The sequence below is a fragment of the Somniosus microcephalus genome, chromosome 4 (genome assembly GCF_052327205.1).
Source record: "Somniosus microcephalus isolate GS21.2 chromosome 4, FLI_Smic_1.0, whole genome shotgun sequence".
Lineage (NCBI taxonomy): Eukaryota > Metazoa > Chordata > Chondrichthyes > Squaliformes > Somniosidae > Somniosus > Somniosus microcephalus.
The window spans coordinates 65,719,052-65,740,680 of NC_140990.1; the positions used below are offsets into that span (position 1 = coordinate 65,719,052).

General features: G+C 50.0%; 1 pseudogene; it reads left to right on the top strand.

The window, feature by feature from the left end:
* Nucleotides 1–555: 555 nt before the first annotated feature.
* Nucleotides 556–1,518, top strand: LOC147119093 (uncharacterized; annotated as a pseudogene).
* Nucleotides 1,519–21,629: the final 20,111 nt, after the last annotated feature.

Below are 21,629 nucleotides of genomic sequence, written 5' to 3' on the forward strand. Positions count from 1 at the left end.
TTGCCCCGAGCAGGGCGGCAGCTGTGGGGCTTTCTCCCGGTGACAGGCCCAGGGTAACGGCCACCATCTTGAGAGGCTCAGGGAGCAGCAGGGCGCATGCGCGGCCCCCTTGGCCAGGAACCAGGTGGAAAGAATCTTGTCAATTTCTATCCTGGACTCACAGTGATGGCTTTTGTAAACTCCTTTTACAGGCTGTGAGAAGGGCAGCATTTACACACCGCAAACTCAAACCAAACAACACATCAAGATCTGACAGAGTCACTCCATTCATCAGGACCCGAATATCATCGGCCTTTGAATGTGGAAGGAGAAATGTTTGCCTGTTCTGTCTGTGGGAAAAGATTTCAAACATCAGTGTGACTTGAAAAGCACTGAGACACACACACCCGAGTGAGAGTGTTCCAGAGCACTGACTGTGGAAAGAGCTTTAACCAGTTACACAGCCTGAAAAAACATCACACCATTCACAGCGGGAAGAAACCGTACACGTGTTCTGTGTGCAGACGAGGCTTCAACCAATCGTCCAACCTGGAGAGAGGCAAGAACACCCGCACCATGGAGAAACCGTGGAAATGTGGGGACTGTGGGAAGCAATTCAATTACCCATCCCAGCTGAAAACTCATCAACGCAGTCACACCGGGGAGAGGCCGTTCACCTGCTCCGTGTGTGGGAAGGGATCCACTCTGTTGTCCAGCCTCCATTTACACCAATGAGTTCACACTGATGAGAGACCTTTTAAATGCTCTGACTGTGGGAACTGCTTTAAACTCTCTGCAGATTTTATTAAACATCAGCTTGTTCACACCGACGAGAGACCATTCAGTTGTACTCACCGCGAGAAGAGCTTCAGGCAGTCATCTCACCTCATTCAACACCAGCGAGTTCACACTTGGGAGAGGCTGTTTACCTGTTCTGTATGTGGGAAGGGATTCACTCATGCATCCAATCTTCGAATGCACCAAGGGGTTCACACTGGGGAGAGGATATTCACCTGCTCCTTGTGTGGAAAGGGATTTACGCAGTCATCCAATCTCCAGACACACCAACGGGTTCACGCTGGGGAGAGGCCGTTCACCTGCTCCGTGTGTGGGAAGGGATTCACTAAATCATCCCACCTGCTGACACACCAACTTGTTCACCTTGATAGAGATTTTAAATGTGCTGACTGTGAGAAGAGCTTTAAAAGCGCAAAGGATCTGCTGACACACCAATGGGTTCACACTGGGGAGAGGCCATTCACCTGCTCCGTGTGTGGGAAAGGATTCACTTTATCATCCAGTCTCAAGGCCCACCAACGCACTCACAGCGGAGAGAGGCTGTTCATCTGCTCCGTGTGTGGAAAGGGATTCACTACTTCATCCAACCTGCAGACACACCAGTGAGTTCACACTAGGGAGAGGCTGTTCACCTGCTCTGTGTGTGGGAAGGAATTCACTCGATCATCTTACCTGGTGAGACACCAGCAAGTTCATAAGTGACTGTAGGGGTAGGATTCTGCTGTTAATCACATCCTATGTTTGTTTCTGTTGTATCCGTGTGTTAATGAAGACACGGAATGCAGGAGTTGGTTTACAGGTGTTTACTGGACAAAGTCTGGAGGTGAACTAACAGATACAAGACAATATACAGGCTTATAGAGCCCGAGTGGCCATTACCGGCATTACAGTACACAGGGGGCTCTTAAAGGCACATACACCACAATTCCTCCCTTTTTAGACAACCAGTACATAATATTTTAAGTAATCATTAATTAACATGTTACAAGAACAATAATCTACACATTGCTGCAGTTAATCAATTATAAGTCAGTCTCTCTGGAGGCTTCCTGACTCGGTCCGGATAACGCCTCGGTGGTGTAGTAGTTTCTGGTGGTGTAGTAGATTCTTTTGGCAAGGCTGATTCGGCTTGAATGCCAGTGTCGGGTTCATCTGGTTCCAGTATCACCGGATCGGAGGTAGATACTATGGGTATCTCTACTTCATCATTAGGCGTATAGAGTTGTGGTGTAGGTTGTCCCTTTTTGGATGACTCTATGATCTGGTCAGCATGGCGCCTTATTATGCTTTCTCCAATGTCCACGGTATACATCAGCGGTCCTAGTCGTGTGCAAATAGTTCCAGGCTGCCATTTCTCAGTACGGTAGTCCCGGGCCAAAACTTGTTGACCTATCTGGAAGGTTCTAGTTGGTCTTTCATTCATGCCTTGAAATTGCTGGTTCTCCACGTCCCTTCTGATGTTTGGCTTGATCAAATCCAGCCGGCATCTTAGGCTTCTATTGAAGAACATCATGGCGGGAGTTTGGTTTGTAACCACATGTGTTGCATTCCTGTATGCAAACAAGAAGTTATCTACCTTATGCTGAAGTTTTATGTCTTCATTACCCATGGCCTTTATGGCCTTCTTGAAGGTCTGGACAAACCTTTCAGCTAATCCATTGGTGGCGGGATGGTATGGGGCGGATGTGTAGTGCTTAACCCCATTGTTTTTTAAGAACTTCCTGAATTCTTCGGACACAAATTGTGGTCCATTATCAGAACAGATCTGTTCAGGCAGCCCATTCCTGGCAAATATGGTCCTTAATACTGTGATGGTTTTTTCCGTGGTGGTGGAGGACATCTTTATTACCTCCGGCCACTTGGAGTGTGCATCCACCATGATTAAGAACATTGAGTCCATAAATGGACCAGCAAAGTCGATATGTACCCTTTGCCATGGAGATGAGGGCCACTCCCATGGATGTAGAGGGGCTTGTGGTGGGGCGTTTTGGACCTACTGGCATCCTAGACAGCTCTTGGTCATTTCTTCGATGTCTCCATCGATACCTGGCCACCACACAAACGCTCTAGCTAGGTTCTTCATTTTCACTCCACCCAGATGCCCCTCGTGAAGCTCTTTTAGCACTTTATCCTTGAGTTTGGGTGGAATCAGCACTCTGGATCCACACATCAAGGTTCCTCGGCACACTGACAGCTGTTCTCTTCTTTGCGAGAATGCTGGCAACAGTGGTTCGCCATGTGCTGGCCATCCCTTCACCGTGAAATCGTAGACTCATGAGAGAGTCGGGTCATTTCGCGTTTCCTTTTCAATGGTAGAATTTGTCACCGGTAGACATTCCACTATGGTCGAGTGGAATATCTCCACTGGGTCCACTGTAGGCGCCTCTTCCACTGTTGGCAACGGTAGGCGCGATAAACCGTCAGCATTCCCATGCTGTTTTGATCCTTTGTATTCTATGTCATATTGGTGTGCCCCTAGGAAAAGGGACCACCTCTGTAGCCTTTGTGCTGTCATAATGGGAACACCCTTTTTAGGGTTGAATATGGAGACGAGGGGTTGATGGTCAGTCAACAAGGTAAATTTTTGTCTGTGTAGGTAATGGTTGAATTTCTTCACTCCCCATACCAGGCTGAGTGCTTCCCTGTCGATCTGGGCATAGTTACGCTCAGCTGAGTTCAATGAGCATGACGCAAAAGCTATCGGCCATTCTGAGCCATCAGGGAATCTATGTGATAATACCGCTCCTACGCCGTAAGGGGATGCATCGCACGCCAGTCTGATTGGCAGTGATGGGTTGTAACGAGCCAAAACTTCCTTGGGCGTGATCAAGCCTTTACGTTTATGGAAGGCACGTTTACAGTCCTCGCTCCATTCCCAAATTACTCCCGTTTGTAGCAGTTCGTTAAGAGGTTGCAGAACAGTTGACAAGTACGGTAAAAATTTATGGTAGTAATTTATCAATCCCAGGAACGACCTTAATTGTGAGACATTTTCAGGTGCTGGTACTTTTATGACCGCTTCAATTTTCTCAGGGGACTTATGCAACCCTTCTTCATTAATTATGTGGCCACAATATGATATTTGTTTCTGGAAAAATTCGCACTTGGGGCGGTTTGCTCGTAGGCCCCGTTCTCTCAGCCTAGTGAGCACCTTCTCCAAATTGGCAAGGTGTTCGTTGTCGTTTTCTCCTGTTACAAGGATGTCGTCTAGGTAGCATTGAGTCCCAGGAATCCCTTGCAGGACTTGTTCCATAGCTCTTTGCCAGATAGCTGGAGCTGATGCTATTCCGAAAACCAGTCAATTGTACTGGTACAGGCCTTTGTGTGTGTTTATTGTGAGATACTTTTTAGAGGCCTCCTCAACCTCCATCTGTAGATATGCCTGTGCCAAGTCAATTTTTGTGAAACGTTTCCCTCCGGATAGTGAGGCGCAAATAGCTTCTATCCTCGGAAGAGGATACTGTACCGTGTGAAGGACTGGGGTTACAGTCACCTTGAAGTCCCCACAGATGCGAATTTTTCTCTGTTCTTCAGATTTATCATTATTTAACGTTTTCTTCATGACCGGGACGATGGGTGTTGCCCACTCGCTCCAATCTATCTTGGATAACACGCCTGTCTTTTCCAAATTCTCCAGCTCTGCCTCGACTGCTGGACGAATTGCGTATGGCACCGGCCTTGCCTTAAAAAACTTGGGAATTGCCGCATCTTCCACTTTTATTGAGGCGGTGACGCCTTTCAAGGTTCCTAGTTCCTATTGGAACACTTCTTTGGCGTTGGCCAAGATGTCTTTTAATCGTTCAGGTATGATGTCATCATCATTTTTTTTCTTACTGGTCACCGTCAGTGCCTGAATGGAGTGCCAGTCCAACCGTATCTTCCTGATCCATTCACGTCCCAACAGCGGTGGACCACCATCTTGCAGAACGTATAAATACAACTTCTGTATTTCCTTGCCGTTGTATACAACAGGCACCTTTATTTTCTCTTTGGGGTATTCTTTCTGCCCCGTATATGTTTTCAAGATAATGGATGTGTCTTTCAAAGGTATATGCGGAAATAGCCGCTTGTAATCCCATCTACTTATGACGGTCAGAGCTGATCCTGTATCTAGCTCCATTTTAACTGGGGACCCCGCTATCGTGAGGGTAACCCAAATGGTCTGGTAATCTTCTTTGGCAATTACATTATGTAATTTAAGAGAGCTTAGTCTCTTGTTTCCGGAGTCACTATCGCTCTTCTGGTCTTCGGAGCTACTGTCCGTCATCATTTGTACTTTTCTGTACTTTTCCTTATTAATTTTTTTTCTGTCAGTGGATTTTTTGTTTCCAGATCGGCATACACGTGTAATATGTCCCATCTTTCTGCATTGCCTGCCTGCTTTGTCCTTGAACCAGCAGTCCCTCTGGTCATGGGTGAATCTGCCGCAGTGATAACATCTCTCGAAACCCCGTGTCATTTCATGGGTGCCGAAGTCCTGTGGCTTTTGCTGTATCTCTACAGCTCCTCTTGCTGCTGCTTTGTATGATACAGCTACACTGAAAGCCTTGTCCAGTGTCAAATCTTTCTCAGAAAGTAGCCTTTTTTGTGTTCCTTCACTTAGGAGACCGCAGACGAATTTGTCTCGTAGAGAATCTGCCAGTCCTGCCCCGAATCTCCTTAAAATTCTTGTCCATCGGTTTGGCTGAAGTGATTAAGTTTCGTAACAGCCTGTATGTCCTTGCGCCCATTAGATTTAGAAGTACCGATGCCTTTTTATCATCCTTTATTTCATTCGCTGTGCAATATACTTCCACTCTTTCCACATATGTGGCCCAATCCTCTACATCACTACCGAAACTAGTAATGTTACCAGTCTTAGGCATCCTAAAAAAAAATGGCACCTCCCGCGCTTTCCTTTCTTCCTTGCTGAAAAAAAAAAGGCGCCTCCCGCACTTTCCCGCCGCTGTTGCTGCTGACAACGCTGTTCTCCGCGGTTTTTATTTATACAAATATTTTTAATAGTCGGAGACTTGTTCCCGCCGGACTCTCTGGGACTTTCCCCGCCCTCTGCGTGGTCCAAACGCCAACCTGATTTGCAGAGCTGGCCATCTCCCGAGTGCTCCAACCTTCGTATTTGTTTGCCTGTGCCTTCACTGCTTGGCCCTGCTGTAGGGCCAGCCGATCGAGCCCCAGCCCGCCGTCCAGGAAGGATTATTGCAGTACCTGCCACCAGCCTGGCTAGCTGGTGAAACCACAGTTTTTTAACTTTTTTTTCTTCTTCCTTCGTCTGAGGAATTGATCTCCTTGAGGTGCTGCCGAATTGCAGGCAAGTCCATTTCCAATTCGTCGCCACTGTTGTATCCGTGTGTTAATGAAGACACGGAATGCAGGAGTTGGTTTACAGGTGTTTACTGGACAAAGTCTGGAGGTGAACTAACAGATACAAGACAATATACAGGCTTATATAGCCCGAGTGGCCATTACCGGCATTACAGTACGCAGGGGGCTCTTAAAGGCACATACACCACAGTTTCTCCCTGTTAGATCCGTGTATCTTGATGTTGTGTGTCCTTCAATAATTAGACAAGAGACTGCAGGGAACAATCAACAGGTGTTTACTGGATGAGGGTTACTCTAAAACTAACTGTACAGATCCCTACTCAGGGTTTATATACAGGTGTGGTCACTGCCGGTACTACAGTATACAGGAGCTGTAAAAAGTAGTTCTCCCCTTAAAGGTACATACACTACAATTCCTCCCCTTTTAGATTAACAGTACCATAACATTCATTTAACAATTAAATATCAACTAATTACAATTAACACTTTTAACATGCAACATTAACTGAAAATAGTCTATTTATAAATTCAGTCTTTGGGGCGGCTTCCTGATCCTTTCTGGATAGCGCCTTTCCTGAGTGTCTTGCTCTTGGTGCGGAGGCGATTCTGGCCCCCTGTCGTCGGTTGGTTCATCAGCTTCCGATGCTACTGTTTCTGGGGTAGATGCTACCTGTATGTCGGGTTCATCACCAGGTACGCGAGACATGGGGTTGACTCGTTCCTGTGACTCTAGGATCTGGTCAACATGGCGTCTCACAATGTTCTCCCCAACATCCACTGTGTACATTACTGGCCCCTGCCGTGTGCATATCGTTCCTGGTTGCCATTTCTCTGTTTGGTAGTCGCGGGCCAAGACTGGTTGCCCTACATTGAAGCTCCTTGTCGGCTTCTCATTGATGTGCTGGAATTGCTTATTCTCAACATCTCTTCGTACATTTGGTCTGAGCAAATCCAGACGAGATCTCAACCTTCGGTTAAAGAACATCATGGCCGGGGTCTGGTTGGTGACTGCACGTGTCGCATTTCTGTAGGCTAACAGGAAATTGTCCACCTTATGCTGCAATGGAATGTCGTCATCGCACATGGACCTTACTGCTTTTTTAAAGGTTTGCATGAACCTCTCAGCCAATCCATTTGTGGCTGGATGATACGGGGCAGATGTGTAATGCCTTACCCCATTCCTTTTCATAAATCTTCGAAACTCTTCGGACACAAACTGTGGTCCGTTATCAGAGCAAATCTGCTCTGGCAAGCCGTTCCTGGCAAATATGGTCCGTAGGACTGCAATAGTTTTCTCCGTGGTGGTGGAGGACATTTTGATCACCTCAGGCCATTTCGAGTGCGCATCCACGGCTATTAAAAACATTGAGTCCATGAATGGACCAGCAAAATCAATATGCACCCGTTGCCATGGAGATGAGGGCCACTCCCATGGGTGTAGAGAGGCATGTGGTGGTGCATTTTGGACCTTCTAGCATCCTGAGCAGCTCTTTGTCAGGTCCTCGATTTGCTGATCGATCCCCGGCCACCAGACATAAGCCCTAGCAAGGCTTTTCATTTTCACCCCTCCCAGATGACCATCGTGAAGCTCATTGAGCACTCTCTCTCTTAACTTGGGTGGAATTACCACTCGGGATCCACACATCAAGGTTCCCTGGCATACTGACAGCTGTTCTCTTCTGGATGAGAATGCTGGCAACAGTGAGTCGCCATGTGTTGGCCATCCCTTCACCGTCAAATCATATACCCGAGACAGTGTCGGGTCATTTCGGGTCTCCTTCTCTATATCAGCGTTAGTTACTGGCAAGCGTTCAATTATAGTCGAATAAAATATTTCGACAGGGTCCACTGCTGGTACTTCCTCCGCAGTAGGCAGTGGCAGGCGTGATAGCCCATCAGCGTTTCCATGTTGTTTCGTGCCCTTATACTCGATTTCATATTGGTTCGCCCCTAGAAAAAGGGACCATCTCTGTAGCCGTTGCGCAGTCATCACCGGAACGCCTTTCTTTGGATTAAAGATGGAGACAAGTGGTTGGTGGTCAGTCAGCAAGGTGAGCTTCTGCCTGTGCAGATAGTCATAGAGTCATAGAGTCATAGGCCTAGAAATTCAGTCTGGCCACTTTTGGGGCGGTAAAGTCGGGCGGTCGCTAAAGTTAGCGCCCGCCGGAAAGTGTAGGCCACTTCGCCGAAATTCAGTAGATTTGGCCAAGAGTTTGGGCGAGCGCTGAAACTGGCGTTGCACTGCTATCTTCAGGCGCTAAGCTGGCGATGCGGACTGATAATGCCGAGGCCGGGCGCAGCGCAGGTGCAGTCATGTTTTGATTGACAGCAGACACCCTGACGCCGGCCAGCTCTTAAAGGGGGAAGGGTCGACTTTGACTGCTGCCACGCCCTGCATAGTGGAGCCCTGCAGCTAGACCTCAACACTGCTGGTGGACCCAAATAGCGCCTGAAGCCATGGAGAAGGCCCGTGAACGAGCGCAGCGCTTCTCCCAGCATGCTTTGAGGGTGCTGGTTAATGGTGTGGAAAAGAAAAGAGAGATCTTGTGCCCGGACAGTGGCAAGAAGGCTCCCAGGAGGCAGTACAGGACAGCCTGGAAGAAAATCGCCCACAGGGTGTCATCCACCAGCGATGTCCCCAGGAGTGCGGACCAATGCCGCAAGAAGTACAACGACCTCACTCGGATGGTGAAGGTGAGTACCCTTTCCAGTGTCCTCCTCATCCTTGCATGTGCACCTCACATTATGGGCAAAGGGACCTCAAAGGCCTAATGGCCAGCCCTCCTCCCGCAGCTATGGCACTGGCATGATCATCAATAGCACTTTCTGCACTTAACACACTGGCCAAGCTATTCGACCATGGGAGGCAGTGCACACAGCAACAGGGCACCACACTGGCCAAGCTATTTGACCATGGGAGGCAGTGCACACAGCAACAGGGCACCACACTGGCCAAGCTATTCGACCATGGGAGGCAGTGCACACAGCAACAGGGCACCACACTGGCCAAGCTATTCGACCATGGGAGGCAGTGCACACAGCAACAGGGCACCACACTGGCCAAGCTATTCGACCATGGGAGGCAGTGCACACAGCAACAGGGCACCACAATGGCCAAGCTATTCGACCATGGGAGGCAGTGCACACAGCAACAGGGCACCACACTGGCCAAGCTATTCGACCATGGGAGGCAGTGCACACAGCAACAGGGCACCGCACTGTACTTAGAGGCCGTCCTTTCTCTTGCAGGCCAAGCTGGCACAGAATTTGAGGAGCCAGTCTGCCACCGGGGGAGGCCGTCCCGAGTACCAGGCGCTCAGTGAGCTGGAGGAGAGCGTGGCTCGACTCATGCGTGGCCGGGTGACTGGCCCTGTTGCGATCGGAGATGCGGACCCTGTACTGGGACCCACTGGTAAGGACATGACCGGTTGGACCTCTCTCGTTGCCCTTGCGCTTCAGATCTACATCCTTTCCCACTGACCGACAAATGCGCATAATGCCACCACTCATGCCTCCCTCGCTGACGCCCTGTCCTCACTCTAAAGCTACTCTTGTGCCTTCCTGCTTTCAGCTGGTGAGGAGGAGGTGGTCCCTGAAGCTCAGAGTGCCAGGCCCTTGGAGGAGGAGGACGACGAGGACCAGGAGGGAGGCGGCACATCGGGGGAACCCTCATCCGCGCCAGGGGATGGCAATGGAGGGGAGACGTCTGGCCTGGAGGAGAGGCAGGGGGAAGTGTTGCAGGGGGGTGTAGCTCCTGGGCCCAGTGGAGTCGAGGCACGCGGGAAGGGTCGGGCAGCACGGCGGCCTTCTCCCCAGAGGGGGGAAGTGTTGCAGGGGAGGGCAGTTCCTGGGCCCAGTGGGGTCGAGGCACGCGGGAAGGGTCGGGCAGCTCGGCGGCCTTCTCCCCAGAGGGAGAGTCCACCTTCCAGTCCGGAGACGGTCCTCGCCCAGGAGGTGCGCCTCCTTGATGAGATGTCTGCGGCGTCGGAGCGGCGCCACAAGGAGTTCATGGGGGTTGTGGGACAGTTGCCTCAGGCCATTGAGTCCCTGGCTCATAGTGTGGTCGCTTTCGGGGAATCACAGGCCAGGGGGGTCGAGCAACTCGCGGCAGCACACGACAGGGGTGCCCAGCAACTCGCGGCAGCGCAGGACAGGGGTGTCCAGCAACTCGCGGCAGCGCAGGACAGGGGTGTCCAGCAACTCGCGGCAGCGCAGGATGCGAGTCGCGAGTCCATGAGTGGTGCCGTCCAGACACTGGCAGATCTGATGCGGGCACATACCAGGGCAGTTCGGGCACTCACTTCTGCCACACTCGCTGTGGCGCGGAGGCATCGCCAGGGCACCCGCCGCCCTGCTGCAGCACAGCGGTCTGGCCTCCACCAGATTGCTGCGCTTGCTGCACTGCCAGCCCGGCCGAGTGCCAGTGTCTCTGGCGAACAGCGCGCGCCTGGCATCAGCCAGCTTGCCCCCATTGGTGCAGCCGACACTGCCACTCCCCCAGCCAAGGTGCGACGAGCTGCTGCTGAGACTGATGCTGGCCAGCCACAGCTGCAGCAGTCAGCAGCCGGCCCCTCCCCGGCCGGGCCTCGTCTAGGCCGACCCCCAAGGGCATCTGTCGTCACGCATTGTGGCCCTCATGAGCCTTCCCCCAGCCTTGCCACACCCACAGGGCCCAGGTTGAGGCGGAGCAGCAGGTCGGGCAGGGGACGGAGAAGCCTGCATTAGGACTCGCCCTCTCGGCACACCCAGTAGAGTGTGGTGATAGCGGTTTTTTTTATATGGGGGTGTTTGTGTTCTGGGGGGGGCTTATTTTGGTAAGGCCGAAGATGAAGGCATTTTTTGTTTTTATGGGGGTGTTTGTGTTGTGGAGGGGGGGGCTTATTTTTGTAAGGCCGATGATGAAGGCCAATTGGATGGGCAAGTTTTGTTATTCCTCCCCAGGTTGTGGGAGTGACAGATGTTTTTGACTGTTTTTTGGGGGTCTCGTCTGTTTTTCTGTTTCATGTGGGAAGGGCCCTGAGTTTGTAAAATAAAGCTTTTTATTTATTCAGCATGTTCAGGTGTCATGTTTCAAGTGGTTGTTGCGTTAACCGGCTGAGGGCTTGCGGAGCGGCTGCATTCAGGTGCGTTCATTGCCACAGGCCATTCCCTGACAGGGGGCCTAGAAGTGTCGTTCAATAAGCCGCCGGCGGACGGCCCTTGGACCTTGTGGCTCCCTCCTGGGCTGGTACTCCTCCTCCTCCTCCTCCTCCTCCTCATGGTCCTCCTGCTCGTCCTCCTGAGATGGTGGTGCAACGTCAGGTGGCAGTGCCTGAGTCCTGCGGATAGCCAGGTTGTGCAGCATGCAGCACACGACGACGAACTGGGAGACTCTATCCGGCGAATACTGTAGAGATCCGCCGGAACGATCCAGGCAGCGGAACCGTTGCTTGAGGACGCCAATCGTTTGCTCTATGATGTTCCTTGTGGCTTGATGGCTTTCGTTGTATGCCTCCTCCGCTGGGGTCCTGGGCGCGCGGAGCGGGGTCATGAGCCATGTACACAAAGGGTAGCCCTTGTCCCCAATAAGCCATCCCCTTGGTGGAGGCTGTGCCTCGAACATGTCAGCCACAGTAGTCTGGCGCAGGATAAATGCATCGTGGCTGCTTCCTGGAAAGCGGGCATTGACAGCTAGGATGCGCTGCCTGTGGTCACACACCAGCTGTACATTGAGGGAATGGTAGCCCTTCCGGTTGCGGTAATCCTCGGCATTGTTGATAGGTGCCCGCATAGCCACATGCGTGCAGTCAATGGCGCCCTGCACCATGGGGAAGTCCGCGATCCTGCCAAATCCGACTGCACGCTGCTCCTGCCTCTCTAGGGTCATGGGGAAGGAGATGAATTGGTGTCTCCTTGCGAAAAGTGCATCGGTGACCTGCCGGATGCAGCGATGCGCGGCGAACTGGGAGATGTTCGCTATGTCCCCAGCAGCGGCTTGGAAGGAGCCGCTTGCATAAAAGTTCAGAGCCACCGTGACCTTCACTTCCACCGACAGAGACGTCCTGCACATCAGCTGTGGACGCAGATCTCTGTGAAGCAGCTGGCAGATCTCTGCAACCACCTCCCTTCTAAAGCGCAGCCTCTTAACACAATGCGCCGCAGTCATGGTGAGATAGGACACCTGCTGCCGGTATTGCCTGAGTGGGTAAGGCCTACGTTGCCGACGCCTGGTGGCCCCTCTGCGTCTAGGCATGGCTGGCCCTCTCACACAGCGTCTGCGAGCCCTTCGCACATAATGCTGCAACTGAGGGTTGGAACCCCATACAGCCCCCATAATAAACTTGCAAACAGTGAAATCACAATGATTCAAATGTCAAAGCTCTGGTCAGAAGCCAAAAATACCTCTCCTATGTTGTCCCAAATCAGTAAGCTCTGTTCCTTGGTCTCTGTCCAGAAATCCAAAGCAGTAAAGTAAGTGCAGCAAAATGGCTGGGCTTTATAGGTCAGTGTAAGTGCCCTTTAATTAGCGCTCCCCGAGGCCCACAGGGCCTCTGTTGCGTTCCACTTCACAGTTCTTAACAACGCCACGCCCACGTTGGGCGGGCGCCACTGAATTTCCGGTTTGGGGCGCACAAACAGCGTTGCACGACGAAATGACGTCATAAGCTGCGCGCGCAGCTGAGCGGGCGCAAACACTTTGCGCCGGTGCTAAATGTCTACTGAATTTGGGCGTAGGCGCAGATCGGCCTGCGCCCGGGCGCTAAGTGCCTAGCGCTGGAAATATACCCCTCTTATGGCGTTAACGGCTGGCGAACGCAACTGAATTTCTAGGCCATAGAGTTTTACAGCACAGAAAGAGGCCCTTCGGCCCATCGTGTCTGCGCCGCCCATCCATCCCTGTCCAGTCTAATCCCATTTTCCAGCATTTGGTCCATAGCCTTGTATGCAATGGCATTTCAAGTGCTCATCCAAATGCTTCTTGAATGTTGTGAGGGTTCCTGCCTCTACCACCCTTTCAGGCAGTGAGTTCCATATTCCAACCACCCTCTGGGTGAAAAAGTTCCTCCTCAAATCCCCTCTAAATCTCCTGCCCCTTACCCTGAATCTATGCCCCCTTGTTATTGACCCCCCTATTAAGGGGAAAAGTTCCTCTTTATCTACCCTATCTATGCCCCTCATCATTTTGTACACCTCAATCAGGTCCCCCCTCAGCCTTCTTTGCTCCAAGGAAAAAAACCCCAGCCTGTTTAGTCTTTCTTCATAGCTGAGGCGCTCCATCCCAGGTAACATCCTGGTGAATCTTCTCTGCACCCTCTCCAAAGCAATCACATCCTTCCTATAGTGAGGCGACCAGAACTGCACACAGTACTCCAGCTGTGGCCTCACCAGCGTTTTGTACAGCTCCATCATAACCTCCCTGCTCTTATATTCTATGCCTCGGCTAATGAAGGCAAGTATCCCATATGCCTTTTTAACCACCTTATCTACCTGTTCCGCTGCCTTCAGGGATCTATGTACATGTACACCAAGGTCCCTCTGACCCTCTGTACTTCCTAGGGTCCTACCACTCATTGTGTATTCCCTTGCCTTATTTGTCCGTCCAAAATGCATCACCTCGCACTTTTCAGGGTTAAATTCCATTTGCCACTTTTCCGCCCATCTGACCAACCCGTTTATATCGTCCTGTAGCCTGAGGCTTTCCTCCTCGCAATTTACCACCCCACCAATTTTCGTGAACTTACTGATCATACCTTTTACATTCTCATCCAAATCATTTATGTAGATCACAAACAACAAGGGACCCAGCACCGATCCCTGAGGTACCCCACTGGACACAGGCTTCCAGTCACAAAAGCAACCTTCGACCATCACCCTCTGCCTCCTGCCACTCAGCCAGTTTAGGATCCAACGCGCCAAGGCACCCTGGATCCCATGAGCTCTTACCTTCTTGACCAGTCTCCTATGCGGGACTTTGTCAAAAGCTTTACTGAAGTCCATGTAAACCACATCCACAGCATTTCCCTCGTCCACCCCCCTAGTCACCCCCTCGAAAAATTCAATCAGATTTGTCAGACATGATTTACCCTTGACAAAGCCATGCTGACTATCCCCGATTAATCCTTGCCTCTCCAAGTGGAGACTAATTTTGTCCCTCAGAATTTTTTCCAATAATTTCGGAGACATGGTTGAGGGAGGGTCAGGACTGGCAGCTCAATATTCCGGGGTATAGAATCTTCAGGCGAGACAGAGGGGGGTGTAAAAGGGGAGGGGGTGTTGCAATATTAATCAAGGAGTCAATTACTGCTGTAAGGAGGGATGATATATTAGCGGGTTCCTCTAATGAGGCCATATGGGTAGAACTTAAAAACAAAAAGGGGGCAAGCACTTTGCTGGGAGTGTACTATAGGCCCCCAAACAGTCAGGGGGAGATATAGGAACAGATATGTAGGCAAATCTCAGAAAAGTGCGAAAATAATAGGGTAATAATAGTGGGGGATTTCAACTTCCCCAATATAAATTGGGATAGTCAGAGTGTGAAAGGCTTAGAGGGTGCAGAATTCTTAAAGTGCATCCAGGAGAGCTTTTTGAGCCAACATGTAGAAAGTCCTACAAGAGAGGGGGCGGTACTGGACCTAATTCTGGGGAATGTAGCCGGGCAAGTGGTGGAAGTGTCAGTAGGAGAGCATTTTGGCGACAGTGACCATAATTCGGTGAGATTTAAGGTGGTCATGGAAAAAGACATAGACGGCCCGGAAATAAGGGTTCTAACTTGGGGGAGGGCCGATTTTAATATGATAAGGCAGGATCTGGCCAAAGTGGACTGGGAGCAGCTACTTATAGGAAAATCCACATCAAAACAGTGGGAGACTTTCAGAAGGGAAATAGAGAGAGTACAATGCCAACATGTTCCTGTAAAAGTCAAGGGTGGGACCAACAAGCAAAGGGAACCTTGGATAACAAGGGATATACAAAAATGCATTAGAAATAAAAGGGGGGCTTTTGGCAGTTACAAAAGACTAAAGACGGAAGAAGCCCTAGAGGAGTATAAAAAGTGCAGGGGCATACTTAAAAAAGAAATTAGGAGGGAGAGGAGGGGCCATGAAATAACACTGGCGAGCAAAATAAAGGAAAATCCTAAGATGTTTTATAAGTATATTAAGGGCAAGAGGATAACCAGGGAAAGGGTAGGGCCCATTAGGGACCAAAGTGGCAATCTGTGTGTAGAGCCAGATGATGTAGGCGGGGTTTTAAATGAATTTTTTGCATCTGTGTTCACTATGGAGAAAGACGATGCAGACATAGAAATCGGGCAAGGGGACTGTGACATACTTGAACATATTAGCATCGAGAGGGAGGAGGTGCTAGCGGTTTTAGCAGGCCAAAAAGTGGATAAATCCCCAGGCCCGGACGAGATGTATCCCAGGCTGCTGTGGGAGGCAAAGGAGGAGATTGCAGGGGCTCTGACACAAATTTTCAGAACCTCTCTGGCCACAGGGGATGTACCAGAGGACTGGAGAACAGCTAACATAGTACCATTATTCAAGAAGGGTAGCAGGGATAAACCAGGGAATTACAGGCCAGTGAGCCTAACATCTGTAGTAGGGAAATTATTGGAAAAATTCTGAGGGACAAAATTAGTCTCCACTTGGAGAGGCAAGGATTAATCGGGGATAGTCAGCATGGCTTTGTCAAGGGTAAATCATGTCTGACAAATCTGATTGAATTTTTCGAGGGGGTGACTAGGGGGGTGGATGAGGAAAATGCTGTGGATGTGGTTTACATGGACTTCAGTAAAGCTTTTGACAAAGTCCCGCATAGGAGACTGGTCAAGAAGGTAAGAGCCCATGGGATCCAGGGTGCCTTGGCGCGTTGGATCCTAAACTGGCTGAGTGGCAGGAGGCAGAGGGTGATGGTCGAAGGTTGCTTTTGTGACTGGAAGCCTGTGTCCAGTGGGGTACCTCAGGGATCGGTGCTGGGTCCCTTGTTGTTTGTGATCTACATAAATGACTTGGATGAGAATGTAAAAGGTATGATCAGTAAGTTCGCAGATGACACGAAAATTGGTGGGGTGGTAAATTGCGAGGAGGAAAGCCTCAGGCTACAGGACGATATAAACGGGTTGGTCAGATGGGCGGAAAAGTGGCAAATGGAATTTAACCCTGAAAAGTGCGAGGTGATGCATTTTGGACGGACAAAAAAGGTAAGGGAATACACAATGAGTGGTAGGACCCTAGGAAGTACAGAGGGTCAGAGGGACCTTGGTGTACATGTACATAGATCCCTGAAGGCAGCGGAACAGGTAGATAAGGTGGTTAAAAAGGCATATGGGATACTTGCCTTCATTAGCCGAGGCATGGAATATAAGAGCAGGGAGGTTATGATGGAGCTGTACAAAATGCTGGTGAGGCCACAGCTGGAGTACTGTGTGCAGTTCTGGTCGCCTCACTATAGGAAGGATGTGATTGCTTTGGAGAGGGTGCAGAGAAGATTCACCAGGATGTTACCTGGGATGGAGCGCCTCAGCTATGAAGAGAGGCTGGACAGGCTGGGGTTGTTTTCCTTGGAGCAAAGAAGGCTGAGGGGGGACCTGATTGAGGTGTACAAAATGATGAGGGGCATAGATAGGGTAGATAAAGAGGAACTTTTCCCCTTAGTAGGGGCGTCAATAACAAGGGGGCATAGATTCAGGGTAAGGGGCAGGAGATTTAGAGGGGATTTGAGGAGGAACTTTTTCACCCAGAGGGTGGTTGGAATGTGGAACTCAATGCCTGAAAGGGTGGTAGAGGCAGGAACCCTCACAACATTCAAGAAGCATTTGGATGAGCACTTGAAATGCCATTGCATACAAGGCTATGGACCAAATGCTGGAAAATGGGATTAGACTGGACAGGGATGGATGGGCGGCGCGGACACGATGGGCCGAAGGGCCTCTTTCTGTGCTGTAAAACTCTATGACTCTATGACTCTAATTTCCCCACCACAGATGTTAGGCTCACTGGCCTGTAATTCCCTGGTTTATCCCTGCTACCCTTCTTGTATAATGGTACTACATTAGCTGTTCTCCAGTCCTCTGGTACATCCACTGTGGCCAGAGAGGTTCTGAAAATTTGTGTCAGAGCCCCTGCAATCTCCTCCTTTGCCTCCCACAGCAGCGTGGGATACATCTCGTCCGGGCCTGGGGATTTATCCACTTTTTGGCCTGCTAAAACCGCGAGCACCTCCTCCCTCTCGATGCTAATATGTTCAAGTATGTCACAGTCCCCTTGCCCGATTTCTATGTCTGCATCGTCTCTCGCCATAGTGAACACAGATGCAAAAAATTCATTTAAAACCCCGCCTACATCATCTGGCTCTACACACAGATTGCCACTTTGGTCCCTAATGGGCCCTACCCTTTCCCTGGTTATCCTCTTGCCCTTAATATATTTATAAAACATCTTAGGATTTTCCTTTATTTTGCTCGCCAGTGTTATTTCATGGCCCCTCCTCTCCCTCCTAATTTCTTTTTTAAGTATGCCCCTGCACTTTTTATACTCCTCTAGGGCTTCCTCCGTCTTTAGTCTTTTGTAACTGCCAAAAGCCCCCCTTTTTTTCCGAATGCATTTTTGTATATCCCTTGTCATCCAAGGTTCCCTTTGCTTGTTGGTCCCACCCTTGACCTTTACAGGAACATGTTGGCGTTGTACTCTCTCTATTTCCCTTCTGAAAGTCTCCCACTGTTTTGATGTGGATTTTCCTATAAGTAGCTGCTCCCAGTCCACTTTGGCCAGATCCTGCCTTATCATATTAAAATCGGCCTTCCCCCAATTTAGAACTCTTATTTCCGGGCCGTCTTTGTCTTTTTCCATGACCACCTTAAATCTCACCGAATTATGGTCACTGTTGCCAAAATGCTCTCCTACTGACACTTCCACCGCTTGCCCGGCTACATTCCCCAGAATTAGGTCCAGTATCGCCCCCTCTCTTGTAGGACTTTCTACATGTTGGCTCAAAAAGCTCTCCTGGATGCACTTTAAGAATTCTGCACCCTCTAAGCCTTTCACACTCTGACTATCCCAATTAATATTGGGGAAGTTGAAATCCCCCACTATTATTACCCTATTATTTTCGCACTTTTCTGAGATTTGCCTACATATCTGTTCCTCTATCTCCCCCTGACTGTTTGGGGGCCTATAGTACACTCCCAGCAAAGTGCTTGCCCCCTTTTTGTTTTTAAGTTCTACCCATATGGCCTCATTAGAGGAACCCGCTAATATATCATCCCTCCTTACAGCAGTAATTGACTCCTTAATTAACATTGCAACACCCCCTCCCCTTTTACACCCCCCTCTGTCTCGCCTGAAGATTCTATACCCCAGAATATTGAGCTGCCAGTCCTGACCCTCCCTCAACCATGTCTCCGTGATGGCAACAATATCGTACTCCCATGTGTTCAACAACAACTTCAGTTCATCCACCTTATTTGGATTAAAATAAATGCCTTCCAGCCCTGCCATATTCCCTTTTGCCTTCACATATTTGCTCTGCCTTGTTTTTTCCTCTGTATTTGGCTGTAAATCACCCCCTGCTATAGCTCCACTCTGTACCCCATCCCCCTGCCAAGTTAGTTTAAACCCCCCCCCAGCAGTGCTAGCAAACCTCCCCGCAAGGATATTGGTTCCCCCTGGTTCAGGTGTAAACTGTCCGACTTGTACAAGTCCCACCTTTCCCAGAAGCAGACCCAGTGATCCAGGAAACTAAAGCCCTCCCCCCTGCACCATCCCTTTAGCCACGCATTCATCTGTTCTATCTTCCCATTCCTATACTCACTAGCACGTGGCACCGGGAGTAATCCAGAGATTACAACCCTTGAGGTCCTGCTCTTTAATCCTTCGCCTAGCTCCCTAAATTCTTGCTGCAGGACCTCATCCCTCTTTTTACCTATGTCGTTGGTACCAATGTGGACCACGACCTCTGGCTGTTCACCCTCCCCCTCCAGAATGCCCTGCAGCCACTCAGTGATATCCTTGACCCTGGCACCAGGGAGGCAACAAACCATCCTGGATTCACGTCTACGGCCACAGAAACGCCTATCTGTTCCCCTTACTATAGAATCCCCTACCACTATTGCTCTCCCACTCTTTTTCCCCCCTTCCTGGGCAGCAGGAGCACCCCCAGTGCCAGGAAGTTGGCTGCTGCTGCCTTCCCCTGGTGAGTCATCCCCCTCAACAGTATCCAAAGCGGTATACCTGTTTGAGAGGGGAATGGTCACAGGGGTCTCCTGCACTACCTGCCTGCTTCTATTGCTCCGCCTGGTGGTCACCCATTTCCTATCTTCCTGTGCAGCCCTTCCCTGCGGTGTGACCAACTCACTAAATGTGTTATCCATGACCCTCTCAGCATCGTGAATGCTCCACAACCCATCCACCCGCAGCTCCAGCGCCTCAATGCGGTCTGCTAGTAGCTGCAGATGGATGCATCTCTGGCACACGTGGTCATCAGGGGCACCGGCAGTGTCCCTGAATTCCCACATAGAGCAAGAGGAGCATAACACGGGGCTGGGCTCACCTGGCATGACCTTCCCTTTACTTAATTTAAATTAATTTACTATCACCAATTAAAATTATCTCTAAGGCGCTTGTATAGTCTACCAACAGTCCCTGCTACACCAGAAAAGACCCTAGTAACTATAAACTACAGAGTTTAAGTTTAAAAAAGAGAAATATTCACCAACCAATCACTTACCTGCTCCCTGGTGATGTCACACTCTGATTACTTTTTACCTCTCTCCCCGCTGCTGAGTTGGTGTGCCTCGTTGCTGCCTCCGGTTTTTATACCGGGCTCCTCACCACGCTGCTCCCTGCTCCGAGTGGTTGAACTTTTTCACTCCCCACACTAGGCTGAGGGCCTCCCTGTCAATCTGGGCGTAGTTACGCTCGGCTGAGGTTAGTGACCGAGACGCAAAGGCTACTGGCCTCTCCGAGCCGTCCGGGAATTTGTGCGACAGCACCGCTCCAATGCCATAGGGTGATGCATCACACGCCAACCGAATTGGTAGTGCTGGGTTGTAATGAGCCAACGCCTCTTTTGATGTGATCAATGATTTGCACTTCTGGAAAGCTCGTTTACATTCGTCATTCCACTTCCATGGTACCCCCGTTTGCAGTAGGGTGTTCAGTGGGTGTAGTACTGTAGACAAATTCGGCAAGAACTTATGGTAGTAGTTCACCAGCCCGAGGAACGACCTCAGTTGTGACACATTTTCTGGTGCTGGAGCCTTGACTACTGCCTCAATCTTTTCAGGGGACTTATGTAACCCCTCTTCATCAATAACGTGGCCACAATACGAGATCTGCTTCTGGAAAAACTCGCATTTGTGGCGATTAGCTCGGAGCCCATATTCCTTCAATCTAGTGAGCACCTGCTCCAGGTTGGCAAGGTGATCACTGTCATTTTCGCCCGTGACCAGGATGTCGTCCAAATAACACTGGGTCCCTGGAATCCCTTGTAGGACTTGATCCATTGCCCTTTGCCAAATAGCCGGAGCTGATGTTACCCCGAACACCAGCCGGTTGTATTGGTAGAGGCCTTTATGAGTGTTGCTCGTGAGGTACTGTTTCGAGGCTTCTTCTACCTCCATTTGTAGGTACACCTGGGCCAGATCAATCTTAGTGAAGCATTTCCCTCCAGATAGCGAGGTGAAAATATCTTCACTCCGCGGAAGCGGATATTGTACCCTGTGAAGGACTGGGTTCACTGTCACCTGAAAGTCCCCACAGATGCGAACCTTCTTTGGTTCCCCAGGCATATTACTCAACGACCTCTTCATTACAGGAATGATGGGTGTAGCCCACTCGCTCCAGTCCACTTTGGACAGTACTCCTGAACGTTCCAAACCTTCCAGCTCTGCTTCGACGGCTGGGCAGATCGCATAAGGCACCGGTCTGGCCTTAAAAAACTTTGGGCTTGCATTTTCCTCTATTTTGATCATCGCTGTTATGCCTTTTAGTGTTCCGAGTCCCTCCTGGAACACTTCTTGTGCGTCAGTTAGCATTTTTGACAGTTGACCAGGTGTGACATCATCATCCTTTTTGGCATCTACAGTCAGTGCTTGTATGGAATGCCAATCTAGCTGTATCTTCCGGATCCATTCACGTCCTAGTAGTGGTGGTCCTCCATCTGGGAATACATATAGGTCCATTTTTGGCGTTTCCTTGCCATTATATATAACGTTCACCCTTATTTTTCCTTTGGGGTAGACTTTTTGCCCCGTGTACATCTTCAAGACAATCTCTATCTCTCAAGGGTATATGTGAGAATAGCCGCTTGTAGTCCCTTCGGTTTATGACTGTTAGGGCTGATCCTGTGTCCAATTCCATTTTCACTTGGACTCCGGCTATCTTGAGCGTGACCCAGATAGTTTGGTGATCCTCCGTTTTGATCACATTATGTAGTTTCAGACAACCCAGCTCCTTGCTTCCGGAGTCTGTATCACTTTTCTGTTCGTCTGAACTACTCTCCGTCACCTTATGTACCTTCTTGTACTTCTCCTGTGGAGATTTCTTGCTGCT